Below are 25,805 nucleotides of genomic sequence, written 5' to 3'. Positions count from 1 at the left end.
TTAATGAGAAATTTGTGTTACTTATTTTATTAATAATTGATTTTATAATGGAATTCTTGCTTTTCTCTTTAATTTTGCATTCTTTAGGCTCAAATAATTAAATTAAGAAATTTTTAATAATTGAAAACAATCCTCATGGAACATAATTCTGGAACTTATTTTTAGAACTTTTTATTACTTTTTGACGAGTACACTTGTTCATAAACAACACACTCTTCCTTTATTAGTAGTAGATAATGTTACAACACATTCAAATTCTTTTATTTTCTGTGGATAAAATAATTAATCGGTCAATTTCTAAATTATTTGTTAGTGAAGTATTTGAATTTGTAGGACGGGTTCCACAGCTATTGGTTAGGTGGTTGAGGAGTCTGAGATAACAACAGGAGTAAGACAAAGTTTGGTTGAGGTGGAGGGAAGGGAAACCAATTCAAAGGAAAAACTTGGAATATTAGTATCATATAATTTGTAAGCTTTCTGAGCATAAGATAACTACTAAAAATGCATTGTGTGCCTCGAGGAGCAAATTTTTGTGAAACATGGACATTAGTAACATAAGCAAGACAATTGAAAACTCTAAGGTGGGAATAAGAAGGGCTTTTTTATAAAGTTTCTCAAATGGAGTTTTGTTAGAAAGTACAAGTATAGACAATTGATTAATTATAAGAACAAAAGTAGAGACACATTCATCCCAAAAATGTAAAGGAAGGTGAACTTGAAAATGAAGAACTTAAGGTGACTCCAAAATATGCCTATGTTTGCGCTCTATCACCTTCGTTTGTTTGAGTTGTGTAAAACAGGAATGTTGGTAAATGGTGCCTTGTTTGAAAAAATCTCGCATAGAAAAGAATTCCCCTCCATTATAAACTTGAATATTTGCTATAACAGTAAAGAATTGAGTTTTCACAAAAGAAAAAAAAAATAGATAGAATATTTTTTGTCTATTTTTTTATGATGCATGATGAAAATCCAAGTAAAGCGAGAAAAATCATCCACAACCGTTAAAAGTATTTTGCACCAAGGAGAGAAGGAACTTTGAAGGGCCCCTAAATATCACAATCGGTTAAGTCAAATGGTTTAACAAAGGAAATAGAACTATTGGAAAAAGGAAGTCTTGTTTGTCTTGCAAGAGCACAAACATTACAAGGTATTATTTGGTTGTAAAGGAAAATAAAGTAAGGTCTTGGCCATGAAGTCAAGTCTAGAAGATGGTCGAAATACTGTGAGGGGTGGGGGCTTTGACTGAATGGATAAATTAACTGGATAGGAAGGTTGGAATTTTTTGTGGTCTTTGTAGTCAAGTAATAAAGTCCATCCCGTTGCTTACTATTGTTTATAATCTCTAAACACTAGCAAGTGCACTAAGAATTGCAGCAAGTAATGAGTAATTTTTAAGATTAAAATATCGTCTCCACAGGGAATTAAGAAATCAATTATCATTTCACAGAACTATAACCATTTGAGCCATACAAAATTGGAAGATTTGTAACATTCAGAAGTCAAGAACAGGAACAATCAAAAGGTAAGAAACTTGCAGTAAAAACAGAGTATGAAAGTTGTGATTAGAGTTGAATGAAGGATAGTTAGGAATTTATTTCACAATAATGTCAATATTAATTCAATTATACCTCTGAACATTCAAGCAATTGTTTAATTGACAATCAGTTTCTCTTGTTAATTGTCAAAGTCTAATCCCTTAAATCATTGACCCTAACAAACAACTAAACCACCCTAATCCCTTAGGTGAAGTTTAATTTCAAGTTACATTAAGACTTAGAATCTTAGGATTGTAGAATTAGGTTCCCTTATCCCTAAGAAATCCCTAATTCTGGTTGGTAATTCAGATCAGAGAAGCAAACCCAACTTCCATTGGCAAATGTTTCTCTTTGATTAATCATACAAATTTCCATTCAAAGATTGCAATAACAGCAAAATTAACAACTGAATTAATCCAAGAACTCAAATCTCAGAAGCAAAATTCAAATCAATACATCAATTCAAGATCCATAAACTCCTAACTACAAAGAATTAAGCAAACATTATAACAGAGAAAGAGAAAGAAAAAGAAGAGAAGAATTGCAGAGAACCCATCTCCACGAGCTCAAATCCAATGCCCTCTTCTTGGAGCTTCAAAATTTGATCCTAATCCTCTCTCTCACTCTCTCTCAATGAGAATCTAACAGAAAAAACAGAAAATGAACAAGAGACCCCCAATTCTGAGCTTAAAACAGGTATTTATAGAAATCCCGATTTTGTGCATTATCATTCTTGCTGATAAGAGTGGCCACGCAGAAGCTCATGAAGTTTCTGGAAACTGGAACTATCACTTTCGCTGCTAAGAGTTGCAACGCAGGACGTCGAGTGATTTTGCGTTATCACTTTTGAGAGCAAGAGTGATCACGCACAACTTGCCTTGATTCACTTCTCTCTAGAACATCCACTTTCGCTGGCAAGAGTGGTAAGACAAAGCTCGCTGAAATTTTGCCTTCTCTGGAACACTCACTTTCGCTGGTAAGAGTGACCACGCCCAGACTCCCTTCTTCTTTTAAGCTCTGGAACGATCACTTTTACTGGCAATAGTGATCACGCTTAGTATTTATTCCTCTTTGATGTCTGGAGTGATCACTTTCACTGACAATAGTGATCATGCGCAGTTTGCATTCCATAATTCTTGTGCTTTGAGTTCAAAATTGTTACTCTTCTTCTTCCTTTCCATTGATTTTTTCATTTCCATGAACCTTGCTCAGATTATTCCTTCAAAACAAGATTAAATTCTTAATTTCTAATAAAAAAAAATTCTCACCAATGTTAAAATAACTACAAATTGAAATAAAACTTTCAATCATTCTATTATTCTGAGTTTTTCTGCTTTTCTCATGTATTTTCCCTATCAAATGGGTTAGAAATATGCTAAAATATTAGCAAAAATATGGATTCATCATTTACCCAAACCAATCGTCATCCTTATTCTCAAATCTTGTAAAATACATGGATAAAAGGTTACAGAATAATTTAAATCTCTAGTGACTCGGCTCACAAACATTAAATGTACTTTACAAGAAGGCACTGCAAGCACATTCTTTAAATAAATAACAGGTGTCAAAGGTGAATTCCTGTATTGGTTATGGGAGTTTGGTCTCCATTTGGCATAACGAAGGGAAATAAGGAAATGTTCTCTTTACTATCAACAAGCAAACCTGGAGAAGAAGTAATGTGATATGTTGCACTACTATCTATTATCAGTTCAGGCAAGGACAAACCTAAGAAAGTATTGATGTTGTTGGCCTTGGGAGTTGTGGATTGAGGAGCCCCATGTCCCTTCATAATAGACAAAATTTGTTGCAATTTTAATCTAGTTAATCCATTCATAAGAGGCTAAACCTATAGGGTCAGCGAGTTGTCTCTAACATAATTTATTGAATAGTGATTGTTGTTGTTGGGCTTAAAATTTTTGTCTTTGGCTACTGCATGCTTGGGATGTCTAGGTGGGTAACCATATAGCTTCCAACATATCTCTTGTGTATAATAATCTTTGTCATAGTAAGAACAATGCAGTGACTTATGATTATTAGAATAACGACGAGAAGAAATGCTAAATTTATGCCGAGCAGCAAGGCCATTGAGGCATCTTGTTAAAGTCATAGTAGAAGCTTTTATTGTCTCCCGTCTTGCACCCAAAGTACATCGTTTTAGTTCTTGAATAATGAACGAATAAGCATGTGAAACATCAGGTAGTGGATTCATTAGGAGAAGTTGACAACGAATGACACTATAAGACCTATTCAATCCCATGACAAATTGCATCAATATGTGCCTTTTAGTATCTGCTCCATAGGTGCAAACAACCTATGTTGCACGAATACATGTACAGTACCAGGTATGGATACGAGTACGGACGGGTATGTCAATTAAAAACATTATATATATATATATAGACAAAAAATTGTACAAAAAAAATATGAAAAAATAGTATATAAAATAAAAGTATACAAATTTTAGCATATTTGTGGCTTGCCATTGTCAAAAGTGATGGTCACCAAACATACCACCATTGTCATTTGTTGTTGCTACTTGTTGTTTGTCGCTGACCAGTGAAAGTTGATGGTTGAGGTTTGAGATGGGAGGAGAAAAGCAACCGTATATAGCCTGTGGGTATGTGGGAACTGGAGAAAGTACTGATATGTGAAAGGTGGAAGGAAGAAAGAGACAACTAAATCATATTTTTAGAAAAAAAAATACTTAAACCTCTAAAATTTTAGTTAAAAAAATTTCATTTCCCGTACCCGTGTACCCACTTCCTATACCTAACTTTTTTCTTACAAAATTTTTGGATACGTATCCGGTACATACCCATGACGTACCCATACTTGGTACTCAGTATCAGTACTCCATGAGAAGTGTCGTACCCATGCTTACGAGCAAACAACATCATTGTAGGATCCTAACTCATCTCACAACTTTTTTTAACTTCTGTAATGTGTAGCAACACTCATTTGATCCTGTTTAGACAAGCAATCTCTCTCTCGTGAATGTTTTGGTAACACTTTCTTTCTTATTGTATATAAAAAAACAAAGAATGTGATGAAATATTGTTTGTTCTAAAATATATAAAAGTAACAAATTAAAATTTAGTAGAAAATCTTATGCGAGAAAAGATCGGATTCAAATATACTTTCTAACTCTTTTATCTTTATTGAATAAATATGATTTCAATTCTATTACTTCCACGTTCATTACACAACTTAACCAGATCCCTCAAAATTAAGTCCTAAGGTAATTAATCCTACAACATGATTTCTCTATGTTTTAAGATTAATACCTTGCATTAAGAACAAAACTTGAACATATGTGGCTAATAACCCCAAGTCTATTCCTAGTACAAGTGATTATTAGGTGTGTGATTCAGTTTGGATTTTCAAAAGCATTTCCTAACAAAATTCAAAAGTCAACGATCATAAACCGGGTGATCAATCCGAATTAAGCATTAAGAATATAATCACACTCAAGTAAATAAACTAAAAATCATATAAACTCACGAAGTAATTGAGTTAGGAGTTATATTGAATCCAATCTAAAAGAAATTAGCCACTTATAATGAGAGCCATAGTAAGATGCAGACTGAAATTATAATGAGAAAAAAATGAAGATTTGATCCTCGTTCTGAAGCGATCCTCCCCACGTCTTTCATTGTTCCGTTTTTCCTTTTTTTCCTTGAAAAAGTCTCATTTTTTCTCTGATCTATTATGCTTTTATTGTTTTTTTTCACTTTCTAGACATTTTTCTTTTATGGGCCTTCAAAACAAGGAGAATTCGAACAGAGTTTAACTCCACGGCTATAGCTATAGATTCACCGTTGTAGCTGTAGCTTTGGCTTACACTAATTCTCTCAAGGCTGTAGCTGTAGATTCACAGCTTTGGCTGTAACTCTCTGGAATTCTCCTTTTGTTGCACACTTTCATGATTGTAGCTGTGGCTTTGGAGCTGTAGCCTTGAATTTCAGACTTCACCAAATTCTGCATAAAAGATAGATATTTTAAAAGAAAACACTACCACTCTTGTGACTTCTTTAATTAGATTAATTCATCCAATTGGGAGTTAAATATACCAAGAATTATTTACATTTCAATCAAAAAAATGTGACAAATTAATGATAGAATATGAATTTCTAGCACTTAACAATTCCCCCCAACTTACTCTTTTGTTTGTCCCCAAACAAAATAAGGACAACCCCAAGCCAACTTGCAAATTACTTCTTTATCAATAAAAGAAAGTTCACCAATCAATTCACTTTCATAGGACCATCTTTAACTCATTTGAAGTGCTCCTAAAAGTCAATCATACTTAACCACAGAATTCACATGACAAGTCAAACATGAACACTACAAATCAGTGACCAAATACAATTCTCACAAGTGTATAACTCTCATGGGTGAGTGTTTCTCTCTTTTCCACTCATCATTTCTATGAACATAAATATTGATATCGTCTCTCTACTATCACTCTTGAAAAGAACATTAAGGATCACAAAGACTTTTGAGGGTTATAATGGGGCCTGGCTAACAAGGAAAGACATGGTTTTTCTAGTTAAACAAAGTTCTAACTCTACAGAGCAAAATGAACATGAATAACATCCATCAACAGTGTTTCATTCTCTTCAGTTTTCAACTCCAATCACATCTCTTAGCCCAATTTCTTCCTTCAAATTCCACTTTGACCCTCACATAGAACCTTCTTCTTCTTTTTCTTCTTCTTCTACTACCTCTTCAAATGTTGGCTGAGGAAAGTGGGTGTTGTATATTGGCATATTCTTGAACACAGAAGAACGAAGGCATTGAGCATTTTCTGCCAAATCTGGAGTATGATACATTTCATCTTTGGTCATTCCCAATTTTTGACCAATATTCAGCATGATACATTCCATTAACATAACTCTAGCTTTTAGGCTATTGTGCAACTCATTCCGCCTTTCAGCCAATTGATTCTGCCCTTCAGCTAGTTGCTTCAGAGTGTCCTTCATCATCATAGGCTTCTCTTTCTTGTATTGTGAAGGAATTAGAGCTGCAGAAGTGTACGAGGCAGTAGCATAAATCTCTTTTATCAGAGCTGCAGAGATTGATGGTGCAGCTCTGATCTTCTCTTGGTAATCTCCAAATTCTACTCTTGCGTCTTCACAAAGTAATGTAATTACTGAAGGAAAGGCCAATGAATCCCTTTTTGTCTTCAGGATTCCCAAAATGCAGTCACTTATGACTTCTCCCACATCTATGTAGATGTCGGAGACTATGGCAAACAGCAAAACAGCCCTCTTGACAGCCAATGTGGAGCTATGTTTAACAGGCATGAAGGAGTTCAAGATGAACATGCTCCACACTTTGGAAAAGGGCAGAAGATTCTTGGTGATGATGTGCTTTGGCTTCTTAGATTGGTTCAGCTCCCATGTGGTGCCTGGTTTACCAATCCTTTCCAGAATCTGCACAAAATCAATATCTGGACTTTCCTTAAATGATTTGAAGTCCAGCTGTGCAGCATGTTGTGCAGAGTTGATTTCCAGCACCCTATTGATGTTTGCTAGTGAAAAGTCAATCCTCATGCCTTTGACCATGGAGCTGAACTTAGGGATTCGGTTTCCCTTAAACCTCATGGCATTGGCGTAGAATTCCTGAGTTATTTCCCTCCAACCCAGGCCAGTTGTTGTACAGAAGAATTCCCAACCTCTTCTTTGGATTTCCTCTTTGAATTCGAGATAATTGTTCCCAGCTATTTGGAATGCTCTGTCAGGAACAATTTTTCTTCTTAGAATGTTGGCTCTGAAAAAGTTTTCATGAGCCAAACTTCTGAATCTGGGATCATGTGTGGCAGGTGGTGAAGATCTTGAGGGTGCAGTTGTTCTTGGTGGAGGTGATGGTGAAGGTGAAAGTGTAGGAGATCTTGTCTGAGGCGGTGGAGAAGGTGAAGGTTCAGGTGACCTTGGTTGAGGTGGGTTAGAGATTTGAATAGGTGAAGAACTTGAGACACCATCAGTTCTGGCCCTCTTTGATGCTGTAGCTTGAAGATTTCTGCTAGATCTTCTTTTAGGAGTTGTGGAAGATGCAGCTTGCTTCTTCTTAGGAGGCCCCACTGGTGTATTGAATGAAGTTCTAACCATTTTTCAGTTTCTGCAAAAGAAAATGTAAAATTTTAACACATATGATATATCTATGCTTGCAGAAAATTCTAGCAAATAGTTTACACATTCATTGTTTAACATTATGCTCATTCAACTACCCACACCCAGCTACACAAACTTAGGCATTCACAGTGAAAGCATATAAAATCCTGCTATAGGCATTCAGAGTGTACACTCTTAGAAAATATCAGGTTAATGCAAAGGAAGTATTTCATGTTATCAATCAATTTTTCAACAAATTCTGTAATTTCAGCAGGAAACTATGTTAACAATTGATGGCATATCAATCTGCAAATAGAAAAGCACAAGTGCACATATTTGAACAATCACATTCAAAGATTTCTAAACTGATTTCCCTAGTTTGGTAAGTTTGAGTGCACATTTTCTCAAAAAAATATAGTAATGCAGAGGGATATTTACAGATTGTCAATCAAAATTTAACACAGTTATATACTCCAAGCATCAATTCACCCTTTTCAAAGAACTTGGTTTATGTCAACTCAGGTTCTGCAGAGATTTGGTTCATATAATATGCAATTAAATTTCAACAATCCCAAAAAAATATAATACATGACATGAAACACTTATTCAGAGTATTGCTCATTTTATTGTTAAATCAATTAATATCAGATAATTTCCCAAATACCCCATTTAACATTTTTGATTGCATCCTAAAAAGGAAACTTCTTATGTATTTACTATCAAAGCATCTCAGAGTAACACAGAAAGCTAGAGCAAATTCATCAAGTAGATTCAAGCATTCACATTCAACAATCATTATCTCAAACTTTTGCACTGAAGTCTTTTTAGGTCAAGGTAGTTTCTGCAGCAAATTTGTTCATACAAATGGCACAATGCAGATTCGCATGCTCTAAAAAAAATATAGATTACAGCAAAAACCTAGTCTTCTTATTTTGCAGTTCCAAAGTTGAATCAAATAACTCAAAACATTCCCAATTGCCCTCTTCGACATCTTCCCCACAACATTAAAACGCATCCCCAGAAACCCAATCAGAGATTTCAAAAATAAAGATAAATGTACCTGGGATGGAGATGCAGAATATGTAAACTCGAGTAGGGTGAGAAAAATGTCTTTCTGGGTCGTAATGCAGAGAGTGAGGGTTAGAGAGCTCGCAGAGAGAAAAAGGATTTTTAGGTTGAAGAGTGTGTGCGTGTTCACTTTCAACTATATTTATAGTCACGCATAAGCACGTGACTACTTTTAGGAAACAAAGTGAACGTTATACATTTAAGACACTCAGCGTCATCACTATTTTTGAGCAGAGTGAGTGTTCCAGAGAGTGGATTTTTCAGAGTGAGGCGCGCGTTATCACTATTGCTGAGCAAAGTGATAGCGCGCATCAAAGTGATAACTTTTTTCAATAAAAGTACTAACGCGAAAATATTGGAAGTTTACTTACCTGTGCGCAATTGGTGAAACGAATTTAGCTACTCGTCATGCAAAAGATTGTCGTTCATCCTCATCAAATATGCAAAGAAATAAATGCAGTACTAGGGTGTTGTCCTAGGTCGTCTCCAAGGAATTTTTGGTTGGGAACATACATCGAACAAGTGTGAACATATATTTTAAAGCAAGTAAATCGGGGGGGTTTGTCAATTTTCAGATTTTAATCAAGAGCAAAGTGTAAACTAGTGAAATTCAATCAATTAAAATGAGTAATTTCTAGTCAATCAATGAGTTCCATCATTATTCTTTCAAATGATTCAATAATCCCCTTTCTTTCCCTTGAATTAAGTTAATCTAACAAGCGAAAATTAACTTTAACATCCCAATTAAAATTAAGCATCTTAATGGGCTCCAATCTCTATCCCTAAGATTAAGCAACCTCAAGGATTAATCAAAATTAAGCAATTTTGAATTAGAATTTCGTTGGGTAATTTAGGGTTCATTAAGCAATGTTCCCTTCATGCAAATTCCATTTCATTCAAAGATTGGGGTCAATAAATTCAAGGAAAGAAAGATTTGTATTGCAATTAATCCCAAGAATTCAAGATTCATGTGCATTGACTAGGAATTACAAGGAAGTTTAGCCCTCTGTGTGGATGGGTTTCACAAGTGAAAGAAAGAAATGCAAGAACGTAAGTAACATTAATGTAAATTCAACCAAAATCAAAAGGAAAATTGGAAATTAAAACCTATAGAGGACCCTTGGCTGTCACCCAAGACTCCAATGTTCTGGAAAAATGTCTCAATTTGGCAAAGGAAAATTGTGTAAAGTGTCAAAAGTCCCGTACCCTAATTCCTAAATTCTATTTATAGTGGATGACATGTCAGCAAAGTGTGCACTTTTGCCTTTGAAAGTGTCCACTTTGGGCCTTGAAAGTGTCCACGCGCAATTCTCGTAAATCTGTCAATTCTTGGGAACTTTGGATGCGCGTAGCCACTTTGAAAGGCAATAGTGGCCACGCGCATCATGCTTCAAAATTGCCGTCCCTGGAGCTTCTGGAGTTGCCACTTTTGGACTTGAAAGTGGGAACTTTGGATGCGCGTAGCCACTTTGAAAGGTAATAGTGGCCACGCGCATCATGCTTCCAATTTAGCGTCCCTGGAGCTCTCTGGAGTTGCCACTTTTGGTCTTGAAAGTGGCTACTTTGGAGCCTTTAATGACCAGACTTGCTGTAGTTGCCACTTTTGCTCCTAAAAGTGGCTACTTTGGGGGAAACTTTCATCCAAGGACCAAGATTTCTCAAAATTAACTTGGGGACTCTGCAAAATTATCAAGATAATTAAAATTGCAATCTATATCTATGTAATTAAATGCAAATTAACCAAAAATTAATAAACCTATGATATTTACTCAAAATGTGATTTCTATATTATTTGCACTATCTAAGTCCATTTTTTCTATCAAGGAGCACCAAAAAGGCAAGTAAAAATATAATAAAAAGTGAATTCATCACAACCCCAAACTTAAACTTTTGCTTGTCCTCAAGCAAATCAAAATTCAAGCAAAGCAAATGAAGAGGGTTGGATTTATCCAAATTTTTATTTTTATTTTTAGAGATTTTCATTTCAACTTCATGCTTTAATTAGCACTTCCAACATCTTCGCAACCATAGACTCATTCAACAGACGAATCATATTCATGTCAAATGTTCCATGCAAAGTCCCACTAAATTGAAACAAAAGAATCAAGCAAGGTTTCATGTGACTCACATAATGCAAAGAAACTATCCATCTCACAAGGTGGTGTTTCACTCATCACTCAATAACATTTCAGGCTGAGTGTTTTCCCTTAATCCATGCATTTAGCCTCACCCTACCATAGGCTTGCCCATATTCTCAATCTCCTTTGCCTAGACACAATGAACCACCTATCATGAGGGCTTTGTTGGTCACAATTGGGGTTAGGATATCCTCAAATTTAACCAAGGAGGGTGACAAGATCAAGTGGGTACTCAAGAGGAGGGAGTTTTTTTGAGTGATTTAGTGCAACAACTAGAGTGGAATGCCTTAAATGATGTAGCTTAAGAGGTTAAACCATTCTTTCACCATATTAATTTTTTATTTGCCTTATGTGGAGATCCTTTTTCAACTCAAATGCCTTGCTATATTTTTCTTTCTTTCTTTTCTCCTTTTTCATCCATTCATTCATATTTTTGTGATATCATGGACTTTGACAATCATTTTTTTTTTGACATGTATTATGAACATGTATGCTGTCCACCACCCCAAACTTAAGACATTGCTTGTCCTTAAGCAACTACAAGCATAATCAACACCCCAAACTTAGTTTCTTGCACTCAATCTTAAGGCAACTCAAAAGAAATACCTCTATTAAGGAAAGGAAAATATATTTGTGCACTAAGTTTGGCAAAAGTAAGAAGTAGGGAACAGGGAAGTGAAGTGCAAGGGTGGGGGGAAGGGTATGTACAAAGAAGGCCTCAATCATCCAGATGGAAAATTGCCCAATGCATATTGAATTAAGAAACAGGGCAAGTTCTAGAAGATGAATGCAAAAATACATGTAATATGCACACAAAAAAGAAGAAGAAAGGCCCAATTCACTACCATGGTAAAAGTGATAATAACTTGCAAAATGAGAGTACAATTCGCCCGACAAGAAAATATGTTCAAAATGGTAGGGACAGTAAATATGTACAAAAATAAGAATGAGTAGGAGTTAGATGGGAAATGCAATCAGAGCATAAAAGCAAAATACGAAAGAGAACTAGATTAAATGGAAAAGAGAAGAAATGAAATAAGGAAAATATTTTTGTCTTTTATCATTAATACTACTGTCTTCAAGATACTTGTTGCAGAAATGAGTACCTCCATCACTTATCAGCACTCTAGGCACACCAAATCTTGAAAAAATGTTCTTCCTTATAAAAGAAATCACTACCTTTGCATCATTTGATCTGGTGGGAATTGCTTCTACCCATTTAGAAACATAATCCACTGCAACTAAAATGTATTCATGCAAAAATGATGAGGGAAATGGTCCCATGAAATCAATTCCCCATACATCAAATAACTCCACTTCTAGGATGTTGGTTAATGGCAGTTCATGTCTTCTTGAAATATTTCCAGTTCTTTGACATTTATCACAGTTTTCCACATACTTCTTGGCATCTTTGAAGAGTGTAGGCCAAAAGAATCCTGCTTGCAAAACTTTTACAGTAGTCCTTGAACTTGCATGGTGGCCTCCATATTCTAAATTGTGACAATGCCATTATATCTCAGCTTGCTCACTTTGTGGAATGCACCTTCTAAGTAACCCATCCACTCCAATTTTAAACAAATAAGGGTCTTCCCACACATAGAACTTGCTGTCATGTAAGAACTTCTTCTTTTGCTGCCAAGTAAACCTCTTTGGGATGAATTGAGTGGCTTTAAAATTGGCAATGTCAGCAAACCAAGGCATGTTTTCCACTGCAAACAGCTTTTCATCTGGAAATTCTTCATTGATTTCCAATGATTTAGTGGTTAAACTTTCCAATGGCAATTTGGATAAGTGGTCAGCAACACCATTTTCTTTCCCTTTCTTGTCTTTGATCTCGAGCTCAAATTCTTGGAGAAGCAGAATCCATCTTAATAATATGGGTTTTGCATCCTGTTTTGTCAAAAGGTATTTAAGAGCAGCATGATCAGTGTATACAATCACTTTTGAACCCATTAAATATGATCTAAACTTATCAAAAGCATATACAACAACTAGAAGTTCTTTTTCTATTGTTGTGTAATTCACTTGTGCAGGATTTAACACTTTGCTTGAATAGTAAATAGCATGCAATTTTCTATCTTTCCTCTGTCCTAACACAGCACCCACTGCACTATCACTTGCATCACACATGAGTACAAAAGGTAATTTCCAATCTGGTTTTGCAAGGATAGGTGCAGAAATCAGTTTTTCTTTTAAAACAGAAAATGTATGCAGCAATTATCATCAAATATGAAATCAGCATCCTTTATAAGTAAATTACTCAGGAGTTTAGCAATTTTGGAAAAATCTTTTATGAACCTTCTATAAAAACCATCATGTCCTAAAAAACTTCTAACCCCCTTAACATTGATAGGTGGAGGCAATTTACTAATGACTTCTATCTTAGCTTTGTCTACCTCCATTCCTTTCTCTGAAATTTTGTGACCAAGGACAATGCCTTCTTGTACCATAAAATGGCACTTCTCCCAATTCAACGCAAGGTTGGTATCTTGATATCTCTGCAAAACAGTGGATAGATTAGCTAAGCAATCATCAAAAGAATCACCAAAAATAGAGAAGTCATACATGAACACCTCTACGATATTTTCTACCAAATCAGAAAAAATAGAAAGCATGCACCTTTGCAGGGGCATTACATAAACCAAATGGCATTCTCCTATATGCAAAGACTCCAAATGGACATGTAAATGCAGTTTTCTCTTGATCCAAAGGATCCACAGCTATTTGGTTCTATTCTGAATACCCATTAAGGAAACAATAAAATGAATGTCCAGCAAGTCTTTCTAGCATTTGATCTGCAAATGGTAGTAGGAAATGGTCTTTTCTGGTTGCATCATTTAACTTCCTATAATCTATGCACATTCTCCATCCAGTCACAGTCCTAGTAGGGATGAGTTCATTCTTTTCATTATGTACAACTGTCATGCCCCCTTTTTTTGGAACAACTTGAACTGGACTCACCCATTTGCTGTCAGAAATAGGGTATATTATTCCTACATCTAGCAGTTTCATGACCTCCTTCTTAACTACCTCTTTCATGGCTGGATTCAACCTCCTTTGTGGCTGCACAACAGGCTTAAAATTCTCTTCAAATAAAATTCTGTGCTTACAAAATCCTCTTGTTCTTCCTTGAGCTCATTGTTGATGATGACTGGATTCTCATGCTTTTCATCCAGGAATGCATACCGTAGGTGAGAGGGATATTGTTTCAGCTCTAGCTTCTGCTTTTCCTCTTCTTTATCATCCTTTTCCAGCTTCTCCTTCACTGAATTTTCTGCAGATTTTTGAATTGGCAGGGCTTCCAATTGCTGTTGCACTTCCATGATGTGTTCTTCATTCAGAGTTTCAGATTTGTCATTCCCTGCAGATATTATTTCTTCTAACACAGCAATTTCATCAAATTCATTAATATGGTGTTGTGTAATAAAAGCATCCAGTATATCTACCTTCATACATGTCCTATCCTCAACTGGATATTTTAAAGCTTCAAACACATTAAATACTACCTTCTCATCTTGAACTCGAAGCATAAGTTCACCTTTCTACACATCTATTAAAGCTCTCCCTGTTGCAAGAAATGGCCTTCCTAATATCAAAGCTTCTGCAAAAGGGATGTTAATCTATAATTTCTTAAAGACATTCATAAACCTTTCAAATTGTTCCTCTTGTTTAGGATTTTGAACCCTTTGAGGATAAGGCAGCCTTTTGTATTTTTCTGGATCTATTGGCTTACAAGCTTCTTCAAACAGTTGCTTTTTGGTTTTCCTCTCAGAATTCATAGGAACATCTACTTTTTCTTCTGAAGATCTTTCTTCAATAGCTTAAAATTTCCTTGTTGCAAATCTTGTTCAATTTTCCTCTCTGCTGCATCATTAACTTTCTTTTCTGCAGGTTTAGGACTTGCAACCACAACTCCACTCCTTGTAATTATGGCTTGACATTGCTCCTTAGGATTGATCACTGTATTGCTTGGAAATCTTCCTTCATCCCTGCTGGATAGTTGTTCAGCTAACTGTCCAATTTGTGTTTCCAGTTTCTTCATAGAAGCTTTTGGTTCTTGAAGCTTGTTTGGGTCACCTTCATGAATTGCAACATGGTTTCTTCCATCTTAGTCAACCTCTCATTCATAGGCTTGGAAAATTTCTGAGTTCCTTGAGGTTGAGTGGATGGATTCCTCTGAAAATAAGGTTGTTGTGTTGCTGGACCTGTATTAGAAAAAGGTAAATTGGAGTTAGAATTATTTGCAGCAGAATATTGATTATTCCAATTAGAATATTGCTGAGTTCTATTATTCAAAAATTGAAATCCAAGGAGATATGATGGTTGTTGTCTCTGAAAATTATTCATATAATTCACTTGTTCTTGTGGTTCACTTGTAGATGCCTCGCATGCACCATTTACATGGTTTCCTCCACAAAAATCACAGCTTAGCTGACTGGTAGGCATACTTCCTGTTTGAAGGTTGCTGATTTGTTAAGTTAAGGCAGCTAATTGTTATGAAAACATTTGATTTTGTAGCTGATTCTGTGCAAGAAAAGTCTCCAAAACCTTAGATTCATGACCAGAGTTTCTTCCTTGATTCCTTGAATTTGAATTCTGATACATTGAAGATGGCATCATCTCAATAATTCTCTGAGCTTCTTCCAAGGATTTTGTATTTAATGAACCTCCAGCAGCAGCATCAACCATTGTTCTTGTTGCTGCATTCATCCCATTATAGAAAGTTTCCAATTGCATCCAATCTGGATTACAATGATGTGGACACCTTCTAAGCAATTCTTTGTATCTTTCCCAAGCTTCATACAATGATTCTCCTTCTTGTTGCACAAAGGATGTAATTTATCCTCTCAGCTTAGCAGCATTAGATGGAGGGAAGTACTTAGTTAGAAACTTATTTACAAGTTCTGTCCAAGTTGTAATGCTTCCTTGTGGTTGAGCTTGTAACCAGCATTTTGCTCTATCTCTTAAGGAAAAAGGAAATAGTCTCAATCTGATAGCTTCTTCACTAACTCCATTCATTCTTATGGTGTCACATAGCTGCAGAAAATTTGAAATATGTAGGTTAGGATCATCAGAATTTTCACCAGAAAACGGATCCTGTTGGACTAAGTGTAGTAGGGTAGGTTTAATCTCAAAATGGTTGGCTTGAATAGTTGGCCTAATTATAGAAGAGTTAAAACCTTGCATGTTAGGAATAGCATAGTCCCCTAATGTTCTAATTCTATTTTGCTCTGCCATCTCTATTGCTGGATTTGGTTGTCTTAAAGGTGTAGGTGTCCTTTTCACTCTAGGATTATTCTGAATTTCTAGAGAATAGACAGCTTCTAAATCACTATCACTTCCTATGACTTTTTCTGTTGTAGACTCTTTTCTCAATCTTCTCAAGGTTATGTCTATGTCAGGATCAAAGACCATAATTGATTTATTCTTATTTTTACCACGCATATACAAGTCAAAATGAAACAAAATTAGACTACAATCAGTATTCAGAAATGCACAACAGAAATCATGCAAAATCTATCAGTAAAAGCATATAGACACTTAAATCTAACAGTTGCAGAATTATAAAATCATGTAGAAATTATGCAGAATGGAAATTACAATTATGCAGAATACTACACAAGATGCAGAAAAATTATGCAGAAAGAAATTTGAAAGCAAATCAACAAAATAAATGCTCAATCTAGCTACTCTTCTACTACTAATGATATTGAAATACACAATTCCCCGGCAACGGCGCCAAAAACTTGTTGTTCGCAATCTAACACTAGCATGTGCACTAGGATTGCAGCAAGTAATGAGTAAAATTAAGATCCAATTATTGTCTCCACAGGGAATTTAGATTTCAAGTACCACTTCATAGAATTATAGCCATTTCAGCTTTTCGAAATTGGAAGGAGAGTAGTAACATGTAATAACAGCAAACCAGAACAATTAGCAGTAAAAGAAACTTGCAGAAACAGAACAATGAACAAACAGTTATGTGATAACAGAGGGAGAGACCATAGCTAGGGAATTGCATCACTAAAACTTCAATGTTTAATCAATAAAGTTCTGAATTAGCAAGCAATTGGAAAGAATGACAATCAGTTTCACGTTATATTGTTCAAAGGTTAATTCCTTAACTTAGTGAACCTAACATTCAATTAAACCATTCTAATTCCTTAGATCTGATTCAATTCAATATTGCTTTAAGTGTAAGAAACCAGAAGATTGCAAGATCAAAGCCTCTTATCCCTAAGAAAACTATAATCTCGGTGATTGGTTCAGTTCTGAAGAACAAATTCAATTTCCATTTACAAGAGTTCCTCTAAAATTAGTTAACCAAATTTCCATTCAATTACTACATAAAGTGCAAAATCAATCACTCAATCTATTCCAAAGCTTGAAATCCAGTTCCAAATCAATTCAACATGTTCGTTTCAGATCTACAATCCCTAACATGAACGATGGTCATTCTTGCTTGAGCAAGAAGAAGATTTAGGAGGAAATTAATGAAGACTATTGCTCAACAACTTATGTTTTTCCTAGATATAACAAGATATCATTGAGAAATAGAAAACACAGAGAAATATACAGAGAATATAGAATTAAATTCAGAGAAACTTACTGAGAGTCGCTTAGATTCAACATCAAATTTGGAATTGACCACAATTGAGGTTTGGAGGAGGGTTCTCTAAGAAAAAGAAGAGAAAGTTCAGAGAGAAATGAGAGAAGACATACCTATGAAGCACAATAAAATTTTGATCTCAAAATATCTTAAATACCTCTCAAATCTCGTGGCTCTTGCTTGTACAAGAACACCAAACAGTGGTCATTCTAAACTTTTTTTATTTTCTCACCTAAACGAAGGTCATTCTCGCTTAAGCAAGAAGAAGATTTAGGGAGAAATTGATGAAGACTATTGCTCAACAACTAAAATTTTTCCAAGATATCATTGAGAAATAGAAAACAAAGAGAAGCAAACAGAGAATATAGAATCAAACTTAGAAAACTTATTTAGAGTCGCTTAGATTAGACATCCAAGTTTGGAATCGAGAAACAGTTAAGGTTTGGAGTAGGGTTCTCTGAGAAAAAGAAGAGGAAGTTTAGAGAGAAATGAGAGAAGACATAGATATGAAGCGTAATGAAATTTTCATGTTGAAAATCTCTTATATAACCCTAAAATCTCGTGGGTTTAGCTTGCACGAGAACACAAAATAGTGGTCATTGTAAACTTTTTTTCTATTCTCACCTGAACGAAGGTCATTCTTGCTTGAGCAAGAAGAAGATTTAGGGAGAGATTGATCAAGACCTCAACAACCAAAGTTTTTCTGAGATATAATAAGATATCATTCAGAAATAGAAAACACAGAGAAATAAAAAGAGAATATGGAATCAAACTCAGAGAAACTTACTGACAGTCACTTAGATTAGACATCCAAGTTTGGAATCGACCAACAATTGAGGTTTGGAGGAGGGTTCTCTGAGAGAAGGAAGTGGAAGTCCAAAGGTAAATGAGATGAGACATAGAAATAAAGCACAATAAAATTTTCATGCTAAAAATCTCTTAAATACCCCTCAATCTAGTGGCTCTTGACTTCGCTAGAAAACCACACAATGGTCATGCTAATCTTTTTTTTTGTATTCTCACCTGAACGATGGTCATTCTCGCTTGAGCAAGAAGAAGATTTAGGAGGAAATGGATGAAGACTATTGCTCAACAACTGAAGTTTTTCTAAGATATAACAAGATATCATTGAGAAATAGAAAACACAGAGAAATATCCAGAGAATATAGAATCAAACTCAAAGAAACTTACTGACAGTGACTTAGATTAGACACCCAAATTTGGAATTGACCACAATTGAGGTTTGGAGGAGGGTTCTCTAAGAAAAGGAAGTGGAAGTTGAGAGAGAAATGAGAGAAGACATAGATATGAAGCATAATGAAATTTTCATGCTGAAAATATCTTAAATACCTCTCAAATCTCGTGGCTCTTGCTTGCACGAGAACAGCAAACAGTGGTCATGCTAATCTTTTTTTTGTATTCTCACCTGAACGATGGTCATTCTCGCTTGAGCAATAAGAAGATTTAGCAGGAAATTGATGAAGACTATTGCTCAACAATTGAAGTTTTTACTAGATATCACAAGATATCCTTGAGAAATAGAAAATACAAAGAAACAAACGAAAAATATAGAATCAAGCTCAGAGAAACTTACTTAGAGTTGTAACATCCTCATTTTTATATTTATTATTATAGCATTGAATGTTGGTTATATTTGTGAAGTTATTTGAATTTTAGAGAAGACATTCAATGTTGGTTATCTTGGAGCTTTGTTTTCTCTTTTTGGGTGTTTTCTAGGTTGCAGGATATCTCGCTGTAGTGAAATATCTCTCGCTGTGGCGAGAAAGAGCGTTCAGAAATCAGGCATTCTGATGCTCTCTCACTGTAGCTAGAATCCTCTCACTGTAGCAAGGATGCTCTCGTTGTAGCGATGAGCTCTCGCTGTAACTAGAATGACAAACAACAAAGTGTAGTTTTGTCTAATTTTTTTGCTACAGTGAGAGAAGGGCTTGCTATAGCGAGAATTTATCGTTGTAGTGAGAATGTTGCGAGTCTAGGGGTATTTAAGGGTTTCCAAGTTAGAAAACTTGGATTACAATCCAAGTTTCGAGTTCTCCCTTGTTCTCTCGACCCCTAACCCTCTCTTCTCAGAAAATCTCTCCAAAACCTCAACTTTCTTTCAAATCTAAGCTTGGAAACTTCATCAATCAACTCCAAGTAAGTTCTTGCAGCTTTATTTTCTCTTTTTGGGTGTTTTCTAAGTTTCTCCTTTCTCAAAATGTTCTCTTTTGTGATATTTAGGAAGATCTTGGTCCTTTCACCTAAAACCCTTCACAAAATCTCTTTCAAAACTTCGTCTCAAGGTAAGGAGGGCTCTATTTTGTTATTTTAAGCATAATAATTATTTTGTAACCATGAGAGTACTTTATGTTTGTATTTTAGTATGATTCTTATGATTGATTGAGATTGAATTATTATGAAAAATATGTTTGGCTGATTTTGGGTGTTAATGATATGTTCGAGTAGTCCATTCGTTTGGAATTTAGTTTGGAAGTGCTTTACTAAGTACAATCTCTTACTTGAATAATGAGTTTAGTACGAAAGGGAGTATGAGATAAGTGTAAGAAGCTGAATGGTTCTAGTGTGAATAGTTACAGAGATACACTGGGTATAGAGTCCGAAGACGATAGAAAATTTGGGAGAAATGTAGGGTGGTGAGCGACATTGATGCATGTGTACACATTCTTTCTTAGAGCGAATGCGCCACATGGCCTCACACTCGTTTCCTGACTATACCTTTGCTAAGAGGCCCGTTATTATATACGTTGTATTCGTATGCATGAGCTAACCGGTGACTATTTACCTAGTTGTGTAAGACCTCAAGAATTGTTGGAGGCATCGTATAATTGTGCATATCCGAAAGAGAGCAACATAATAATTATGAATATGTGTATGTCTAATATATTGCTTTGAGATTTATGTTATTATGATTCCTTGTATTTCATGACCATGATTGTGCTGTTATGTTCGTCTTTAAAATAATATTATGTTTTAAATGATAAGATAGGTGCTCATCCTTACTGATAATTTCAGGGAACAAGGATGACGAATCCATAGGGAAGAGTTATGCTGGTAGATAGTTCTGTAGACTTTAGATTAAATTACGTATTTAATGAATACCAGCATGTAAATCATTTTAAATTTGCTGTATTGGTAGAGAATGACCCTAGGGTTTATGTCATGATAGAGATGCATTTTGCTTGTAGTATTCCATTCGACTTCCCTAGGAGTAAGATACACCAAACCTTATGTGTATATATGTATAGGGGTATAGTTAGAATCCCAACAACCCTTACTTACTTATACACCTATCATGGCCACGACTCTTTAGGAAGACCTACCCGTTGGACCTTTGAGCACGTCACAGGGATAGAGGTCAGAGCTGACTCTGGCGATGGGTATCTGGGATCTGATGACGACCTAGACTCCGAGGACCTAGCCGAGATAGAGAGTTAGAATGCTGAAGATGAGTATAACTGAAGCTGCTCTGGGATCCTTTTGTAGTGTCTGGTGTTGTAATTATTATTTTGATCTTTAAATACTCAAACATATAGTTTATAAATTAATATACTGTATTGTGAAGTTTATGTATAGCCTTTTTCTTTACTTTTGATTATGGTAATTTTGGAAGTTTTATGCTATTGCACTATTTTATTGATTTAAATGGAAATATTTGATTAAATTGTAGAAATTACTTCCGGGAAAATTTTATGGCATCCGAATTTCATATTGAAATTGAATTGAAATGGAAAATTATTTATATGTACTGAATTTGAAATAAGGACGTTACAAGAGTCGCTTAGATTAAACATATAAGTTTGGAATCGAGTAACAATTGAGGTTTGGAGGAGAGCTCTCTAAGAAAAGGAAGTGGAAGTTCAAAGACAAATGAGATAAGACATAGAAATAAAGTGTAATAAAATTTTCATGCTAAAAATCTCCTAAATACTCCTCAAATCTCGTGGCTCTTGCCTACGTGAGAACACCAAACAATGATCATTCTAAGCATTTTTTTATATTCTCACGTGAACGAAGGTCATTCTCGCTTGAGCAAGAAGATTTAGGGAGAGATTGATGAAGACTATTGCTCAAGAACTACAGTTTTTCCTAGATATCACAAGATATCATTGAGAAATAGTAAACAAAGAGGAACAAAAAGAGAATATAGAATCAAACTCAAAGAAACTTACTTAGAGTCACTTAGATTAGACATACAAGTTTGAAATTGAGCACCAATTGAGGTTTGGAGAAGGGTTCTCTAAGAAAAGGAAGTGGAAGTTCAGAGAAAAATGAGAGAAGACATAGAAATGAAGCATAAGGAAATTTACACACTAGAAACCTCTTAAATACTCCTCAAATCTAGTGGCTCTTGCCAGCACGAGAACACCAAACAGTGATCATTTTAAGCTTTATTTATATTCTCACCTAAACGAAGGTCATTCTCGTTTGAGTGAGAAAACGTCTAGAGAGATGCTCAATCTTTCCTTTAAAGGTGCCTCAGCGACCCCCATCTCGCTTAGGCGAGACCTTTATTAGCTTGAGTGATATCAGCTCTGGCCTGGTCGAGAGGACATTTGAGCCAAGTTTATCCTATCTTGCCTGAGCGAGAGTCATCTTGCTTGAGCGAGATTATTTTGAAATCATGTGATTCTGGGCGCGAGACTCCCTGTATCAGAACTCTATCAAACACTCATCAATTCTAATCAAAATATATTTCAACATTACTCAATATTATAATAATTATTAAACAAAAAATAAATAAATAAAAAGAAGGTGTTGCCATATACCATTCAAGCGCATTTCCTTTCAGAGACAGAGGAAACTGCTTTAGAAGCAAGGCTTGATTGGTCGCCGAGTTTCCATAACAGGCCGTAAGGCTTCCAAGTAGCATCTCCATCATCACTTGCATTCAACATCACTTTCACCAACAAGATGTCTTTTCCTCTCAACTGCTTGATTTGACGATCAGCAATCCTCATAGGAAATACATCATATGATATATTTTCTTAAACTTGGATATTCTTAAACTTGGATAGGATAAAATTCAATCACATGAGAAGGATCATAAATGTACTTTCTAAATTGAGACACATGAAAATTTGGGTGCAAGTTTGAAAGATTTGTAGGTAAGGCAATCTGATAGGCCACAGGGCCAATTCTACTCAAGATTTCAAATGGTCCAATGAATTTGGGAGATAATTTTTTGGATTTCAATGCTTTACCGACTCTAGTAATAGGTGAGACTCTCAGAAACACATGGTCAATAACTCGAAATTCTAAAGGCTTTTTACGTTGGTCATAATAAATTTTTTGTCTATCTTATGCGACCTTTATCTTCTTTCCAATCGCTTTAACTTGACCATTCTACCTATGAACTACATCGGGTGCATACAGAATTGCTACTTCATCCTTTATACCGACATAGAAGTGTTGTGCATTTTTCTTTTCAATATAATGCTTCATATGGTGCCATATCGATACTAGCGTAATGGCACCATATGTAATCATCCTCTAGTTTTTATAATTAGAGAGATTAGTTAGAGAAACTAATCAAAGTGTAGATTAGCTTGCTAAGGTTTGTCAGAAGTTAGGTTGCCTTTTCTTGTTTTGATAAAGCTCATTCTTTTTTATTATCATTTTAAAGAATGGATGCTTTGAGTATTTGGTCTCCTAAATTGTTCATCTAAAAAGATTTTTATTTTTAGACTTTTAAGTCTCATTTATTAGAAAATATATATATATATACACACATAACAATTAAGAAAAACTATTAAAATTATAAAATAATAACATGTAAACATTTTAGGCAAAAATGAATTATATATTCAATACCTTTTGAAAATATAATATCCACACACACAAAAGGCTCCATCCATCCCTTCTTGTTTTCTCTCAATTTATTTTGATAAAAAACATGTTTAATTGAGTAACTAGTTGTTAAAATTATTATTGTCGGTTGCTTTAGTATTTATATACTCAAACAACATATCTTTGAAAGTTTGATTTTTATATAATTATTTATTTTTAAATAATTAGTCCTATCAATGTATAATTATTAATTTTTTAAAGACTAAAATCAACTAAAAAACTGCATAATTTTATATTTTTATATAAAAATATTATATACAATATTAATCGAAAGAGAAGAATAGTGATTAGATATGATTTAATTAGTATTTTATTTAGTTTTTAAAAAACTAATATAGTGACAAAATATTTAAAAATTAAAGCCACAACAAAAAATTTCTTTTTTCGAGGGTGTGCAAGAAATAAAAATAATCAACTTTGGGAATAACGATTCGAATTAATTATTTGACCAAATAGAGAGAAGAAGCAACGGAACAACAAATAAACGCAGCATATTCCAAACTAAGAAGTGATACAAAGACGAAAATGAGAACCCAAACACATAGTTGAAGTCACATAGCGGCAATGTGGAGAGAGTTTTCTTTGCCTTGCCATATATAACACACAATTATCTGTGGCCATGCATTTGCATTTACATTAATTTAGCAAGCAATTAAACATGGCTTCCACTGCTCCTAAATTCTTCACCTTCTTTAGGTTGCTCTGTCTTGTCCTCCTCTTTTTCTCCAAATCGGGTACAATTAAAACTAAATAAATAACTATTTATTTATATTTGCTTCATCTTAATGGTCCATTCACATTGTTTTTCTTGTCACATGCAGAGGTACAAGCAGATCTTTGTCCATGTCGTGGCAAGACATGGTTGGTCTTTTGTTCCTATGAGGGCTGTAAAAATCAATGCATCAATTTTGAAAACGCTGTTTCCGGGGCCTGTCACCAAGATGGCCTTACCTTTGCGTGCTTCTGTTACTACAAATGCGGAACTCAACCTTGCTAGTGCCCACCTTTTGTATCAGCTTCCGCTACCCTAACTGTTGAATCTTATTTCCTCTATATGTTTTTTAACAGAAATGCCATGGTTTTAATAAATTTATAGTTATTAACCTCTTAATACTTCTCTTTTTATTTGTACCCCATCAAATAATCATTTTTCCGTGAACTTTATAAATAAGATAATTAATTTTAGTAAGTTACTGCAATATTATTTACTACAAAACTTTGAACAAGGCAAAGGGCCTCAGATTTAGAGCTTTCTTTGAAAAACTTCTGTGATCCATAAGTAATCTTACTAAAAATTACCTATGATTTAAAAAACTTTTTACTTTCTTTTTTCTTCTTTTAATCACAAAAGAAATTCTGTTTTTTAGAGGAATAATTCTACTTACAGACTCTATAAAGCAATAATAAACTCTCCCTGACGATGATTCGAATAATGTGACTGTGTTTTCATAGATAGAATATTACTTAAAATCTTGGTATGATTTTGACCTACTACGTTATCACCTTTACAATGAGAATTATTTGCATGATGAAACAAAAGGAATAATTTGTACGTGTTTCCATTTCTCGTGAGATTTTTCCTATATGACCCTTTTTTTTTGTTAAGTCCCCTATCGTGTATATCCTACTTTCTAGAGGATCCATAGCCCACCCATGCGGATAACATCTCCCTCCATTCTCACATTTGAAATTCCTTCCTAGAATTTTATGATCTCTTGAGTCTGTGTGTAACATCCTATAAATACTTTTATTTTTATTCATTTCTATGATTAATATTTAAATGAAATTATATGTTTCAAATTCTAAAATTAAATTAGAAAAAACCATAGAATTAATTAGAAGAAAATTTTGCAAATTAGATGAAAACTTGAATAAACTTGTCGAAATCGAAATAATTAGAAAGCAAAAAGAATTATATAATTTTTAACTATAATTTAGGTTTTATAATTTTAAATAAGTAAAATTATTAATAAGAAAGTTTAGAGTAAATTTTCCATAAAAATAGGATTTGTTTTTCAAAAAACACAATATTTAAGAAATTTTGACCTAATTTTAACTAGTTTGACTCGTGGACCAAGGGCTTATTGAATTTTGAACTTTATTCTAAATGATTAGGTAGTGTGGAAAATTTAGAATAATACTTATTTAATTTTTAAATTTAGATGAGATAAATTATAATTTAATTAGATAGTAAAATATTCATACCCTAATAGCTTATTTTTTTATCAGTTATATTTCTTTGAGTGAAATAAAATCTTTTTCTATAAAAGGAGGTCACCTTGCACGACCAAATTGACTTTTAAAACTCTAAGAATTCAACAAAAATTTAAAAAAAAAAAAACATAATAATTAGTTATTAATTTTTGTGACAAAAAAAAATTGATAGCTAATTTGATCACTAAATTTTTGCCTTAAAATTTAGCCATTGAATTTTGCAACTAAAAAGCTCGATGACGAATTCACTCGCTAATTT

General features: G+C 34.4%; 1 non-coding gene across 1 annotated transcript; it reads left to right on the top strand.

Annotated features, from left to right (window-relative positions):
• Positions 1-15,601: 15,601 nt before the first annotated feature.
• On the top strand, positions 15,602-15,708 carry LOC113851673. The gene has a single exon (XR_003502244.1). It is a non-coding gene; the product is annotated as a small nucleolar RNA R71 (small nucleolar RNA).
• The last annotated feature ends 10,097 nt before the right edge of the window (positions 15,709-25,805 follow it).

Source organism: Abrus precatorius, unplaced genomic scaffold (genome assembly GCF_003935025.1).
Source record: "Abrus precatorius isolate BTA unplaced genomic scaffold, Abrus_2018 Scaffold9, whole genome shotgun sequence".
In the NCBI taxonomy this organism is placed as follows: domain Eukaryota; kingdom Viridiplantae; phylum Streptophyta; class Magnoliopsida; order Fabales; family Fabaceae; genus Abrus; species Abrus precatorius.
The sequence above is the reverse complement of the archived record's forward strand: the minus strand, read 5'-3'. Positions and strand labels throughout refer to the sequence as shown.